This window comes from Rhynchophorus ferrugineus, unplaced genomic scaffold (assembly GCF_030347505.1).
Source record: "Rhynchophorus ferrugineus isolate W39M unplaced genomic scaffold, kcgeb_rfMv2 rfM1, whole genome shotgun sequence".
Taxonomy (NCBI): Eukaryota; Metazoa; Arthropoda; class Insecta; order Coleoptera; family Curculionidae; genus Rhynchophorus; species Rhynchophorus ferrugineus.
This window is the reverse complement of record NW_027472580.1, coordinates 25291479-25307202: the sequence shown is the minus strand read 5'-3', so window position 1 is coordinate 25307202 and position 15724 is coordinate 25291479. Positions and strand designations below refer to the sequence as shown.

General features: G+C 30.8%; 1 protein-coding gene across 1 annotated transcript in view; it reads left to right on the top strand.

Annotated features, from left to right (window-relative positions):
• Positions 1-15724, top strand: part of Shaw (Shaker cognate w) — a 455944-nt gene that overhangs the window by 211255 nt on the left and 228965 nt on the right. Inside the window, exon 2 of the mRNA XM_076403676.1 lies at positions 8872-8910. The gene's annotated coding sequence lies outside the window, so the exon portion shown is untranslated. The remainder of the gene's footprint in view (positions 1-8871; positions 8911-15724) is intronic.

Genomic DNA, 15724 nt, shown 5'->3' with positions numbered 1-15724 from the left:
GAAATTCATTTATTATATTTATAGTAAAAAACTAGTGCTAAAATAACGTAAGTGAAAAATGAAGTGCGTGAAATAAACAATGTATTTATTTTATTTTTTTTATCCTCTGGAAGTAAATTAAATAAAATATTAAAAATTAAAAAATGGCAAACAATAGCGATTCAACCAAATCACCTGCACACTTTGATATAAGATTAGAACAAACAGCAATAACGCAAACTCCACCATCAGAATGGACTACAGTCGTTAACAAAAAACGATTGAGAAGTCCAGAAGAAGAAATCGCGAGGAAACAAACAAGAATCAGTGACTATTGGTTGCAGAAACCGATAGAGACAAAAAACAGTTTTAGCAACCTGTCGGAAGAAATTGAAGAGAACATACAACCAAGCCCTGAAAAAGTTGTTCCCAAACCACCACCAATAACAGTCTATAAGGTAGGAATAATAAAAAACATCCATGATTTATTAAAAACCATTACTACGAACTACACAATTAAAACAGTGAGCTATGAAACAATTAAAATCCAATTGTTCGAAGCGGATCACTTTAAAGTTCTTATAAAAGAATTAGATGAAAGAAACACCCAATACCATACATTCAGGCCAAAATCCGAGAGAACATTTAAATTCGTATTAAAAGGATTACATCACGGGACGGACTTTAACACCATCAAGGTAGCACTAGCTGAAAAAGGCCACGAGGTCGTAAATATTCACAATATACGACATCACACGACAAAAAAACCTCTGCCTATGTTTTATATAGACATAAAACCTAATGGAAACAATAAGGCGGTGTATGAAATCACCAAATTGGAAAATAATATTATTAAATGCGAACCACCACATATAAAAAGAATTATACCACAATGCACAAGGTGTCAAGCGCACGGGCACACAAAGACTTACTGTCGCAAATCATATAGATGCGTAAAATGTGCAGGAGAACATAAGACAGGAGATTGTACTCGTAAAGTTCGCGATGAAAAAGTGAAATGTGTCAACTGTAACGGAAATCATCCAGCGAACTACAAGGGTTGCGCAGTTCACAAGCAACTACAGCAGAAACTCTATCCTGCCGTAAGGGAAAAAAGGCATCAACAAAAACAATCCACTACTACCAATCTACCACTACCCACCAGAACAAGTCAACCAGATATAACTTATGCCCAAATAGTTGAAAATGGTTCAGCACAAAAACGAGAGACAATATCTCAACCTACTGAAACTAGCAACATCTCAAGATTAGAAAATATGATGGCCAAACTAATGGATCAAATGAGTACTATGCTTGGTCTACTCACAACCGTCGTAAGCAAACTTGCCTAATGCCTGAAACCAATAGCTACAAAATCGCCGTCTGGAATGCCAATGGGCTCCAACAACATGCCAGGGAACTAAAAATGTTCGTAATTGAACAAAATATTGACGTTATGATGGTTTCCGAAACACACTTTACGGACAAAAATTATTTGAAAGTTCCTAAATATAAGCTTTATCATACAAATCACCCTGATGATAAAGCACATGGAGGTACAGCCATAATAATTCGAGATGATATAAAGCATTTCGAAAAAGAAAAATTCCGCAAAGACTACCTGCAAGCCACCAGTATAACCATAGAGGAAGCCCATGGACCATTAACAATTTCTGCGATTTATTGCCCACCCAAACATAACAACAAGGCAGAACAATTTCAAGAATTCTTCCGTACGCTAGGTAATAGATTTATAGCAGGAGGAGATTATAATGCAAAACATTTAATGTGGGGTTCAAGAATAATAACCTCAAAAGGTAGAGAACTGCTCAAAGCCATAAGGATAGATAACTTACAACATATCTCTACTGGTGAACCAACATATTGGCCTTCAGACAGAAATAAAAAACCAGATACAATAGATTTCTGTATTACAAAAAATATTGATCCAAAAAAGTGTCAGGCAGAATCATGTTTCGACCTGTCTTCTGATCATTCACCAATAATAGTAACAATTTCTTCAAAAATCACCATCAAAGATAAACCCCCTTCTCTGTGCAATAATAGAACTAACTGGCCCTCATTTAGAGAAAACTTAGACCAAAATATCTCTCTAAACTTACCGTTACAAACTGAAATGGATATAGAAATAGCAGCAATAAATCTTACAAAAAATATACAGGAGGCAGCATATTCCGCGACTCCCAACAGTGAAACATTTCCAAGAAAAAATACACATATATCATGTACAATACAGAAAAAGATAGCAGAAAAAAGAAAGTTACGACGAAATTGGCAACAGCAAAGGACTGAAGAGAATAAAAGAAAATTTAATAGGGCCATAAAAGAGCTGAGAGATCTAATCCAAATCGAACAGAACCAAGGCATTCAAGAATACCTAGAAAACTTGACATCAACTGAGGCTACAGACTATTCGTTGTGGAAAGCAACAAAAAAGCTTAGGAGATCCCAGCAGCATAACCCACCTATTAAAACAAGCGAAAATAATTGGGCGAGAAGCAATAAAGAGAAGGCCGATATTTTCTCAAAACACTTAAAAAATGTTTTTAAACCTTTCCAGTCTCAGCTACATAAAGATGACGAAAATAAAATTACTAGCTTTCTAGATTCGCCATTTCAAATGGATTTACCGCACGAGAAATTAACGGTCAAAAAAGTTAAACATACAATAATGAAAGAGATTAATATTAAAAAAGCTCCTGGTTATGACTTAATTACTGGCAAAATTTTAAAAGAACTATCAGAAAAGGCTATGAAACTATTAACATATATATTTAATGCTATGCTACGAATTAATTACTTCCCTAGTATCTGGAAAGTAGCTAAAATATTAATGATACTTAAACCAGGAAAAATACCAGAAGATGTGACCTCCTACCGACCTATAAGTTTATTACCAATAATCTCGAAAGTTTTCGAGAAGTTATACGTAAAAAAACTAAACTATATAATAGAAAAAAGAAAAATTATTCCAGAACATCAGTTTGGCTTTCGCAATAAGCATGGGACTATAGAACAAGTGCATAGACTTGTAAACCAAATAAACGCTGACCTAAATGCCAAAAGATATTGTTCGGCTGCTTTCCTAGACATATCTCAGGCTTTTGACAAAGTATGGCATACGGGCTTGCAGGTTAAACTAAAGAAACTTCTCCCTCATCCGGACTATCAGCTACTAAAATCGTATCTCACTGACAGACATTTTATTGTAAATCAAGGCGATGAACATACCGAATTAAATCCCATATATTCAGGAGTTCCGCAAGGTAGTGTACTGGGTCCAGTACTGTATCTTCTGTATACGGCTGATCTGCCTACCACAAAAATAACTACTGTGGCAACATATGCAGACGATACAGCAATCTTAGCATCCCATGAAGATTCAGCCACAGCATCAATAAACCTACAAACCCACCTGGAGCAAATACAATTATGGTTGAAGACATGGCGCATTAAAGCCAATGAATCAAAATCCACGCATATAACGTTTACCCTGCGTAGAAGAACATGTCCACCAGTAAATATCAATCATCGCCAACTCCCCCAAGCAGACCATGTTAAATATCTTGGTATGCATTTAGATCGACGTCTAACCTGGAAGAAGCACATACTCTCTAAACGGAAACAACTAGGACTAAAATTATATCAAATGTATTGGCTCATTGGGCGCAAATCCAAGTTATCATTAGATAACAAGGTATTGCTGTATGAGTCTATACTCAAGCCCATTTGGACATATGGAATTCAACTATGGGGTACCGCTAGCAAATCCAATATATCCATCATTCAACGGTTCCAAAATAAGGTGTTGCGTGCCATTGTTGATGCTCCGTACTATATTTCAAATAAAGTGATACAACGCGATATTCCTCTAGAACCTATAACGAGTGTAATCCAACGTGTTTGTGTGAAGTACTTCGAAAGAGTGTCAGTGCATCCCATTGTACTCGCTAATCAGCTAAATATGCGACGTGATAGTGAAGTGCGTAGACTAAAACGTTTAACACCATCTGATCTGATTACTGGACATATGTATAGTTTAGAATAAGCATTAGAATAAGACTAATTAATTAAGATAATATTTTATATAGAAGATTGCTTAATGAAGTGATTTTCTACATGCCATGTATATATAATATAAACAGAAGAAATACTTATTGCCAATAGGGCAGATTGTGGACTCACGAAGAGTAATAATAAAAAAAAAAAAAAAAAAAAAAAAAATTATACCATAAAATTCCACTTTTATAGCAACTTTGTGATGAATTTAAATTAACATAATAAAATTTTATAATTTTTGAAGATAATGATTTGTATTTCGTATACGTAACAAACTGTAGGGTAATAATATATATAATTTGTGGAATTTTAATATATAATAAATCATAAATATTAATAAATTCATAAAAATATTTCAATTTAAACTTTATTATTTTTTATTATTTTCCTAATATTCATTTTACTGCTACAATACTCCGTCGCTCGGAAATGTTCTATATTTTATAATTTGATTCTCATTTATTTATACATTTTCGACACAGAATTTGCTTTGTTTTGATCTATAAATAATCCAGCCGTAACAAGAAATATACATTAAAATAATAAAAGAAAATTTTTAATCATAAATTTTCAAAAGCCCGTCAGCAGACTCAAATTAATTAATATTTAGATTTCTAGCCTAACGATGTATCGCCTAAAACACTTTTGCATCAAACTTTCTGTTAAATGTCTTTCAACTTACGCTGTGTAGCTTCGCTAAAACACTGAGTGCCTATAGCAATTTTACTTCTACTATCCACAGATACAATGAAAGGTGAATAAATTCAGAATTCAAAACATTTGTTTTTGTTTGTCGACCGAAAAACTTGATATTCAAATACGACTGAAAGCTCCAATATGCAATGACTCTGAGATAATTATACATAAAATTAAAAAATGATTTGAAGTCTTGAGAGCTTTTTCACTTTTTTGAAGGAACAGTGCGAGATAATTGACTTGACTTTAATCCTTTTTTCGTTTCTTCACTATGGATTACGTTCAACGATTATAATTGACATTAAACACTATAAGCCTCTTGATAGTTATATTCCTTGATATAGAATTATGATCCCTGATAATTCTACAGAGAAATGAAAATCTTTATTGTTGTATTAATTTTAGTAGTAATATTGCAAATCTGATTGTATCCGTTGTCCACTTGGTATTATATTTCTGTTCCTAGCTTATAAGAAAAATTAATGAAATTAATAAAGTTCATGTTGGGTGTTTGGGTACAGACCATTTTTCCGTTCTTTATGTTGTGTGAAACCTTACTTTAGAAGCAGTTGATCCTTATGGAAGACGAAACATTTTCCACGAAGAAACTTGTTCAGGCCATATTTCTTCTTCTCTTGTACTCTTACTGCAGAGAAGAGCAATGTGAATTAATTTGTTAAGGTAGTCCATTTTAAATTACTTAAAATTAAAATTTATTTATAAACGAAAATAATTTTGTAATTATTCTCTTTAACGAACAATGTACAGAATAGCCCCAAATACATGAATTTATTTTTTAACTTAATATTAGCTCTCAAAACATATCTGAGCATAATGTGTATAAATGTTAGTGATGCCAGTATCCTTTTAATAGTTAGTTAAAATAATTATTATGGGACACTTTTAGAATATAAAAGATATTGTAAGTTACCCTATATTAAATTTACAGTAGCTGACATACTAAAAACTTCTAGCAAATACTATGGTGTGTTGATTATCTTCCAGTATATTATGAAACAGTCTATAAAACCATTGAATCGTTGTTTTGTACTACTTTGATTATTGGGTGGAAAAGAAGACAAAGTTTATCGAAACGAACTCATGCACAATAATATACCAAGAAAGATAATCAAATTTGTCATGAAGTAGGAATTTAACTTATAAGTTACGTCTAAATAAAAAATTTAAAATCAGAGTTTCAGATGCCTCGAAGGTCAAAATTAGAAGGTAAGAATGGCCGTTCGCAGCTGACACAAGATTCATTTCTAAATTCAGTGAATTAGAAGAGGAATTTTTACAATATTCACCCTATTTTCAATATTTAACTTTCTCTTATGTCTGGTCATTTTATACTTCAAAAACATGTACAAAAGCAAATATTTTCATCATACGGACAAAATATTGACAACCTTCCGGAGCATTATTGCCTCATGGATCAAAGAAAAGGCTGAAGCAAGTATTCAGGGAGGTTACGTTGATAATATATAATGTATTTTCATTGCATTTCAATTCACATCGCCCTGTAAATTTATTCTTCTGGCCTTAATAGCTGGTTTACTCGATCATGGGACTGTATTAACTATATTGGCAAAAAATGTAATTTTTCATATTTAAACCAACTATTTTTTCTTTTTACTTAGTTAATATATTATTCAAGTCATATATTCTATCGAAAATATATTAGATCATTGAAAACTACTATCTTTTTATTATTAAATTCTGGGTAAAATTATTACTGAATATAATTCAGATTTAATGTTATAGGAGGGGATTAAACCCATAGATATATCTATGGAAATCGAAAGTAAAAGGCAAGCTATTATAGTGTTATCAAGAAACGATAGTTTACGACTAGTGGTCAAGGTCAAACTTGATATGAGACACGTGGAACTTGTTATATATGTTTTACGGCCTTATTGTCATTATCGCGCTCTTCTCGTAGATTATCGTATGTATTATATTGAGTGTGGTAGCAAAAAATCTCTTTTACGTAAATTGAGGGGCCCAATTTCTTAGTAATGGCATGATAAGAACTAATATTGCGAATTTTAGAGCAAACTTTAAATCGCCAAAAAAGAACAAGTAGTAATATGCATGCAAATTGCACTCCATATTATCTAATATAGCAGATGTACCTAACAGCATTACCAATTTCCATATTTATTAAATGCATGCATTTAATTTATAAAAGCTATTTATTTGAAAAAATATTTTATAAATTATCTCCATCTTTCAATAGTCAGAAGACGCGATGTCTGGTGAGTTGCTGAGGCGGTAGTTCCCATTCATCTAGAAAATATATTTTACAACTCTTGTAACGTGTGGCCGACCACTGTCTCGCAAGAGGATGACTTTGAGCCTGTTACTTACTCTTGTTGATTTGTTTTTTGCAACTCTAAACCATTCACCTTTTTCACCTCTTTTCATTGCCATTAATTTCTTTTTTTGCTTTGTAAAGTAAAACTACAATGTTAAATCGTTTCGGAAAAGAACATTTCAATATTTTAGAGTTTTCTTAATGGCCGAAATCCTGCAAGTCATTGTCTTTGTAATTTGTTTCAAATCAAACGTAAAGAATAAATATAGAAGAAGAATGAATTGAAGAGGAATGAATGTTAATAATGCAATTTTAACTCGATAATACTACGAGGAAGAATCAAATATAAACAGTAATTTTACTATTTAGCTTAGCACGTAATTCTGATCTAGAGGATTCGATGCTTGAGTGTTCTTGAAGAGCGAGGAAACCAGTGTGGGTAGCAGTTGAGCGCGAGGTACCTTCGCCCATTGCACAACGAATCATCCTAAAGTTTTTAACCAGTGTAGGCGTTAAACCAGTGGAAATTTTCATTTGTTCGAAGGAGCAATTTTGTCTCAGATTCGAGTGTACGATACGTGGGTCAGAGCATTGAGGGGTAGACGAGAGCGTGTTTAAAATTAAAAGTCATGATCAACACCCACAAAGGTCTCACCAAAGACTCCATCCGAGCTGTTCGAAAGCTTATTGAAGATGATCGTTGGTTAAGAATTGAAGAAACCTCATCAGAAATGGGTATCAGCTATGGAAGTGTTCAACCCATAATCACTAATAAACTTGGCGCTTTAAAAAGAATATACCGCAGTTTATTTAGGTAATTTAAAAGTAATTCATTTTAGTTCTTCTTATTTTTGAAAAAAATCATGTGTCTGGGACTGTAGGCCTCCAATGATCAGCTTCAGAATATCGAAATATTTCAATAGTTGAAATTAGATGTGAAAGCTACAATTTGTATTTACTTTGTTTTCTTTCAAGAAATACTAAAGTATATGTATTCACCTAATTGCAGTTCTTTATTGACAGGTACATACGTCTATAGTATTCATAATATAACTAATTTTAATGTAGCTGTGTAACATGTTGTCTATGATTAAATAACATAGTATCAGATGTGGTGAGCTAAGTGGTGGTATTCTGAAGTGTATTATTTTTTTATAAGATCTTTATTAGATACTCTTAGCATATTCTTATTTATAAATTAATTTATTACTACATTTCATTTGTTAATTCACAAGCAAGACGAGTGCGATCAAACACATCAATATATATTCTTCACTTCTCATTCTTGTTGTAAAAAGTATTCGTTCATTTTTAATTGCCATTCACTTCTCTGTACAATCAAGATTTTATGTTATGATTTGTGAGTATTATATATACATTTTAAAACATTAGCTTTTTATAAGTTTTTGATGTATTACACAATATTTATAATATTTATTTTAACTTCGGAAAAACTTATTGATGTATTAGTCACGTATCCACCTTGCTTGTTTATTAATTTAATTTACAATAGAACAGTAGTACTATATTATATTAAACATATCTAATGGAAGATGTAATTAATAAAGAGAAATATAAATTATATATTATTCTTTCTTCTAAGAAAATTGTAAGATAAATTACGTTTTCTAGGTGACGACAGATAAAGAACTGTATATTTACAAAATAGTTAGTAATAATATATATTTTAACATTTATTCGTAAATATCTCTCAGAGTATGCGTAAAATGTGTGATATTTTTCCAGGTTATTTGGACACATTGCCAAAATAATTACATTTTTTATTTCTTCATTTGCAGAAGGAGACCGTGACTGTTCTATTGCCGTTCCATTACAAAGTAAGTCGCATTCCAACATAATAAAGATAATTTCGCAAAGAGCAAAGCATTGTTTCAAAGCGTGAGAATATCCAGATTACTGGAATTAGCAGGAGTATTTTGCAATTCCACTCATTTTAATTCAAAATTAGTGCTCTGAAACGGTGTCATTTAGCAGATTATAAGTAATTCCATTAAATATTTGTGCTTCCTTATGTTTAGGTATTAATTCGGGTTATTTGGCCGGTTTTAATTAAGCCATTACAACATTTCGGTTTCGACGAAAAAAACAGAACCTTTAGATTACCGTCTCTCTCTTGTTCGTGTTGCGAAATATCTCAGCTGATAATTACCAGTTTGTGGGAGAATGTTCTATTTGCCTATTTATGCCCTTTGTTTCTCAATTAACTCTATGCTACAGGTCAAGCAATGTATATTGCTCAAAGAACTCTCCTTAATATTATGTAAATATTTCTTAATGCATCCGAAATAATGTTATTAGGCGCATATGTAAGTTTTAAAGGATTTTTTTTATTTGAAGTTTTATTGTGAAATATAGGCACAACGTGCACAACAAGTCTTCAAATTCTCCTTTTCAATTTTTTTTTGGCTCTTCAGGATGAACTCTTAAAATTCCCAAAGAAATATTCGCATGTTGAAATTGATAGGAATCGATAGTAGTATGGTTTGAATAATCTTCACACAACATTTGATGACCTTTTGACCTTCAGTAGCATTTTTTCAACTTGAAGGTAAAAAGTAAGCCTTTAGGCAAATTCGATACCAATCGAGAAAATGTCACATACTGAAAAATGAAGCCTGTTAGTGAGGCATAGACTTGAAGTTGGTTATAAATGTACCCGATGCGATTTAATAAACAGTAACTCCATCCATTGTAAATCCTTTAAAATTTATTTATAACCCTAATAAATAATCGGTGATGTGAAATAAAACAGTCAGTCTCAAAGTTTTCAGAAAGTAATATGTTTTCAGAAATGTTATTAATGACTTAATTAAGTCAATAAATTATTGCAAAAGATCAAAATAATCAAAAAAACACACAACTTCTTGATGAACTAATTTAGGTTCCGTTATTGATACTTGATTAAAACATTACTTTATTATATTACTTAAAAAAACAATAAAAATTGAATCACTTAACTTCGGCCTTCTAAGTTGCCTACGCATGTAGTTTTTCCTGTGATTAATATAGCTTCTGTTAAAAAGTGACATTTTTTTCATTACAACTTTGGTTTGTTCTTATTTCTCTTCTACCATTGTTTTGAACTGAATTGTCAATACTTCTTTTTCTTTAAATTTTGTTTCATATTCTTATAGAAATTTTATAAGTTTAAACAGCAACAATTTTGTAGAATGACGTTTTTCGAAGAGAATTCTTCTTCTATTTTCAACATTTTTTTTCAAACCATAATTTTCTTGCTAACACTTAAAATATTGAAACATACAAAAATAAAATTTTTAACTTCAGAAAATTCATAATTATCTGCAGAAAAACTGTTTAGGCGGTTTACTAAAACAGACAGAGGGTTTTACTGAATCTACATTTAGTTGCAACGTGTCTCTACAACTATAACAAACAATTATTTCATTTAGAACATTTATATAAATAATAATAAACATTACAATTGATTTTATAATAAGTGGAAATCTAGAAAAAATATTCCTTAACAAAAAATAACTAATAAGTAGAATCATATGATATTTATCACTTGAGATTGTTTGTCTCCCAGTAATGACAAGGAATGTTCAAAATATATCTGTGTTTCGTACTCAATTTTTTTTGGAAAATTGATTAAAACTTTTAAACTGTATGAATTCTTTCAGTAATCCATCTTTATTGATAATTTCATGTAAATACTCAAAAGTAAATCTGAAGCAATAATTTCCTGTCAGCTGTGTATTAATTAAATAAACGCAATTAAATAATTAGTTAGATATTAGTTAAGAAATAATTTTAATATTATAAAAATATGTAACAATACTTAAAGATATAAACATATTTTTGATTTCATCTCAATCAATTTTAATTTACGAAAAACATAAGCATTACAATACGCTAAATATATAAAACGGTTTATGTTTACTTTCCGACCTGACTCGATATTTTCCTGAGAGAGAACCAGCTTTATTTCAGTCAACGTCTGAGCATTGTATATTTTATTAAGCAAGATGTTAATTATATAATATTCTTCGCAAATATAGTTAACAAATAATACTAAAGTTGGATTATTTTGTACATGCTGTTAAAATCCGTAAGCTTATTTACGTTTATCATTACGTATGCGAATGAGCTAAATAACTACTAATCGTGTTAGACAAATATCAAAGCAGATTAGACTCAAAGTCAAACAACTTTACTGGATAAGCGGAAGATACTCCCAATTTGACCTAAAAGCGAAGACATTGGTTTATCAGTCAGCCATAAAGCCAATTATTACCAATGCTTATCGCTACGTAACCAACAAGGAGCTGCACGATTATTTCGAGATCAAAAGGATATACGAGTCATCCAAGATTTTGCGTTAGAACATGAATCAATGTTGCTAAAACACAGCAACATGAAAACAATACACAATGGATACGCAAGAAATCAGAAGATCGAATCAAACGAAAGTCACGAATTTGTATAGTGTAAAAGTATATTTTTAAATTTAGCTTAACTAGCGTAGCGGCCGTTACGACCCATGAGGCAACTACGCATTCACCTACAGCAAGTTCAAAGGATGGTTGAAACGCTGGTGGACCACTTACCTTGTAACAGTGCTATTTCCACAGCGCTGTCGTACCTCCTTTACCAAACCTAATATCCTGTCAATTATTCCATCGACCACATGTGTCAATTTAAATCGAAATAAACACATTGTATATTTTATTAAGCAAGATGTTAATTATATAATATTCTTCGCAAATATAGTTAACAAATAATACTAAAGTTGGATTATTTTCTACATGCTGTTAAAATCCATAAGCTTATTTACGTTTATCATTACGTATCCCAATTTTTAAATACTATTTAGTATTTTTGCTTAATAACAAATGGTAGCTCTTCTTACTGCAAAACTATTAAGTATTCAATACTACATCTTGTTAAATTAATATTAATTTTATACATTATATATTAATTTATATAATTATATATTATTACATATAATTAAATTTGTAGTTGCTATTCTCAAAGAGTTAAATACACGAAATAAATTTTACATGATTGATTATACCCGTAATTTAAACTATGAAGGGCTCCAAATGTTAAAATGCCACGTAACCTAAAACAGTTTTGGTTTTACAATCTGTTAAGCTTTATGATAACATTTCCCATATCATTTTCATTAAAATTATTTATCTATTTATTAAGTTATGTCTCTGTTATAATTAGAGAGAAATATAAAATACTAATTAATCTATTAAAAAATTACATACTGTTACATTTTTAAGATGAAGTAAATTTCTAGATAAGATAATTTAAAATAGTATATCAATATTAAGAATATCATTATCTGTTAGGTTGTTATTATATTTGTTACCTGACTATCATACTTAGGTATTCTATTGAATTCCTCATTCGCACTCTTTCATTATTGAATTAACTCTATTGATAATTGACTGTGACATTGACAACAATTTTGAGAAAGCCCTTCTATAAATTAATTTGATTTATTGTTAGCCCTTTTCACAAAAAAAAAGGAACATGAAAGGCGATCTTACATATATAAGTTTATAATCAAGTTCGGTTCATCTAAATCACTCTCATTAGTATACATATAGAGGCGCTCATTAGTATACCTAATATGAGAAAATTAAAAAAATTATTTAAATAAAATATTTAATTTAAATACTAATTAACGCTTGCTTGAAAATGTAGAGAAAGCAAGATATATCATTATTTACTAATGAATTAAAATAGTTTATCATAACATAATAAAAATAGCATAATAATAAAAATATATCTAACAATTCTTCTTTGCTTGGTTTTTGGTATTTTATTGCATCTGAATGAAATTGTAAGCACAAATTTATTTCTTCTGGAGAATATGTGGATAAACTGATATCAAAATTTTCAATTGCCAAACCTTACTTCCTTTGAAAATAATATTATATTTGTACTTATATCCAAATCGTAGAAAGTCTAATGATGTTCAGAAATCAGCAATTTCTGCTTATTCCAACATTGCACTTATGGGCATATTTTCCTTATCAATAGGTTAGGATAATATGTCTATCACTTGTACATATACTAAGCATTTCAAATGTAGTGTCGATGTAGACCATAATGAAAGACCTGCAAGATGAAAGTAACCCTGTAAGTGTGTTTGATATAAAATATTAGTCTGGGATCTCTTTGAGAATAATGTACAATTGGATCTTCACATCCAGGAAAATAGCATTTTTGTTTGGTTTTTTGCATTTAAAGAAATCATTTTTAATTTAAATACTGCTTATGAAGTTAATAATTTATGTATATTATTCAGTTCAGCTATATTCTTGGATGCAGCATAGGTCTTCTGTAAAGTATGACATGACAGCCTTGTTCATAGGCCACAGAATATGTTACCGAAACAACACATCCAACTATTAAAATCTTACATTACATCCAAAATATTTAGAGTTAAACAAGAGGAAGCCTACTTTAGCATAAAAGTAGCTAAAACAGGTGTACCACGAGGAAGTTTATTGAGGTTAATTATTTATCTACGCTACACATATGGTACACCACAAATGGAAAATACCACGATGGGTATATTTGCTGATAACACCGATTCTTATTGTCGGAGATAATAGCGAAGAAGCCACGTGAAAACAGGCAAGCTACAGAAATATAATTCGTCATAAACCTGATACGGTTAACTATTCATATAAATGTTAACGAAAGTAAATCTAGAGTGCAATTCATGTATAATCAGACTACACAAGCAACAATAACAATAAATAATACCTTCATTCCAAATAACAACAACGCTAAGTATCTCGGAATGAAACTTAATGCAAAACATCTCTGGAAGGAACTTGTAAAAAAGAATAGAACTGGAATTAAAATATAGGAAAATGTATTTGTTAATTGGGAAAAAACATAATTCAGTATAATGAGGCGAAAATTTAGTGATAATTTAGTATATTGAGGACGGACTCCATGCTCATGTCACTATCCAAACAATACAATTCTAGGATAACACCAGAAAGGGAAACAGACTCAAATGGATCAAATCATTTGATCTTGTGTAGTGTAGTTTAGAGTAGTGAGATGCGTTTAATACGAAGACAGCAGAGTTACTACTAAAATAAACATTTTACACCAGAGACTAAGTAAGGCCGATGTGTCTCCCTAGTTATATATCTAGATTAAAGTTATTTTAAAGGCACATTGTAGGTTAGTCGACATCGAATAGTCTCAGTGTAATAAATAAATAAAATACTTAAATACTATAAAAATACGCCATAGCAACACATTTCCTTTAAATGAATAACAAAAATAGAAGCAAAATGATAACCTAAGAGAACCTATAAAATTTTATCAAAGCACAACAGCAAAGAAAAGCAATATAATTTATTCTTGAGATAGTGACGGCTACAAGGCTTTAAGGCACCAATAAGTACTCTCGTATACGATTCTACAGTTGACAACCCTCGAGGATTGGCAGCATGTGGTAGCAGGGTATAATATACCAGCACGACTACGTGTATATTTTCTCTTTTTCTATTTCATTCCATACATGCACCACTTACGAACAACATGGTCCACATGTAAAGTTTAACAACTTCTGTTACATCAACCAATCTTTTCTGTTCCCATGCACATTTCGATGTTTTTGAAGTGTTGGAACAAATAAGCAAAATCTAGACTAAGACACACAGTAAGGATATGGTTACGGTTTCGCTTATTTAAATTTCCATTGTGTGTCTCTATATTATGTGGATTTTTAACACTGGTTCAAAATATCTATTGATGCTGGTTCAACTATGGTTAAAGTTTGAATTTGCTTTATTAGCATCTTCCTTTCATAAGGAATGTTATAAATTAAGTTAGATAAGATAAGAATAATAAAACTTGATTTTAGCGAGAAGGAACACTTAATTTTTTTTGAAGTACATCTTTCATTAGATATGCTTAGTACAATCTTAATTTACGAATTAATTTATTACTACTCTGTTGTACCTGTATTAATACACAAGCAAGGCGAGTATGGGATTAATATCTTAGTATGTATTTCTGATTAGCTTATAAATGGAGAATAAATATATAATATTTACGAAACTAATATGAGGTGCTCCTTTTTTTACTAACATTTTTCGATGATTATATTGCAAAATATTTCGATAGACAATTACAAATTTTAAGAGAAGACATTATTTATCTGTTTATATCCTCTGTTTATCAATTAATCCAGCGGAAAACTGAGGGGGTCCCAGCCTAAACGATATATTCCCCATTGATAAAATTTGCTCTCCGGGAAGTGCCGTCCCGTTTACATAATATTTTTTAAATAACTCGACGGGGGATCTTATATAACATCAAAGAAATTTAACGTGGAAAATATCAAGCGGAAAACGTATCTTGATTTTTGGTTTATGAAGCTTGAAAATGTTTTGCCGGATTTTCGTCCCTCCGGATATATAATAATATGGGAGTGCTTTTGTATATATATTACATCCATTGGTAGAGTTTGATCAATATATTTCGAGTATATCAATTATTTGTGCAATTTTTTTCAATGCATTAATAGTCAATGCTTTGTAAATCAGAAGACGTCGACCTATTCGATGTGTTATCACTGTGTATTTAGATTGTAGCACTGAGTTAAGTTCTTGAATGAATTAT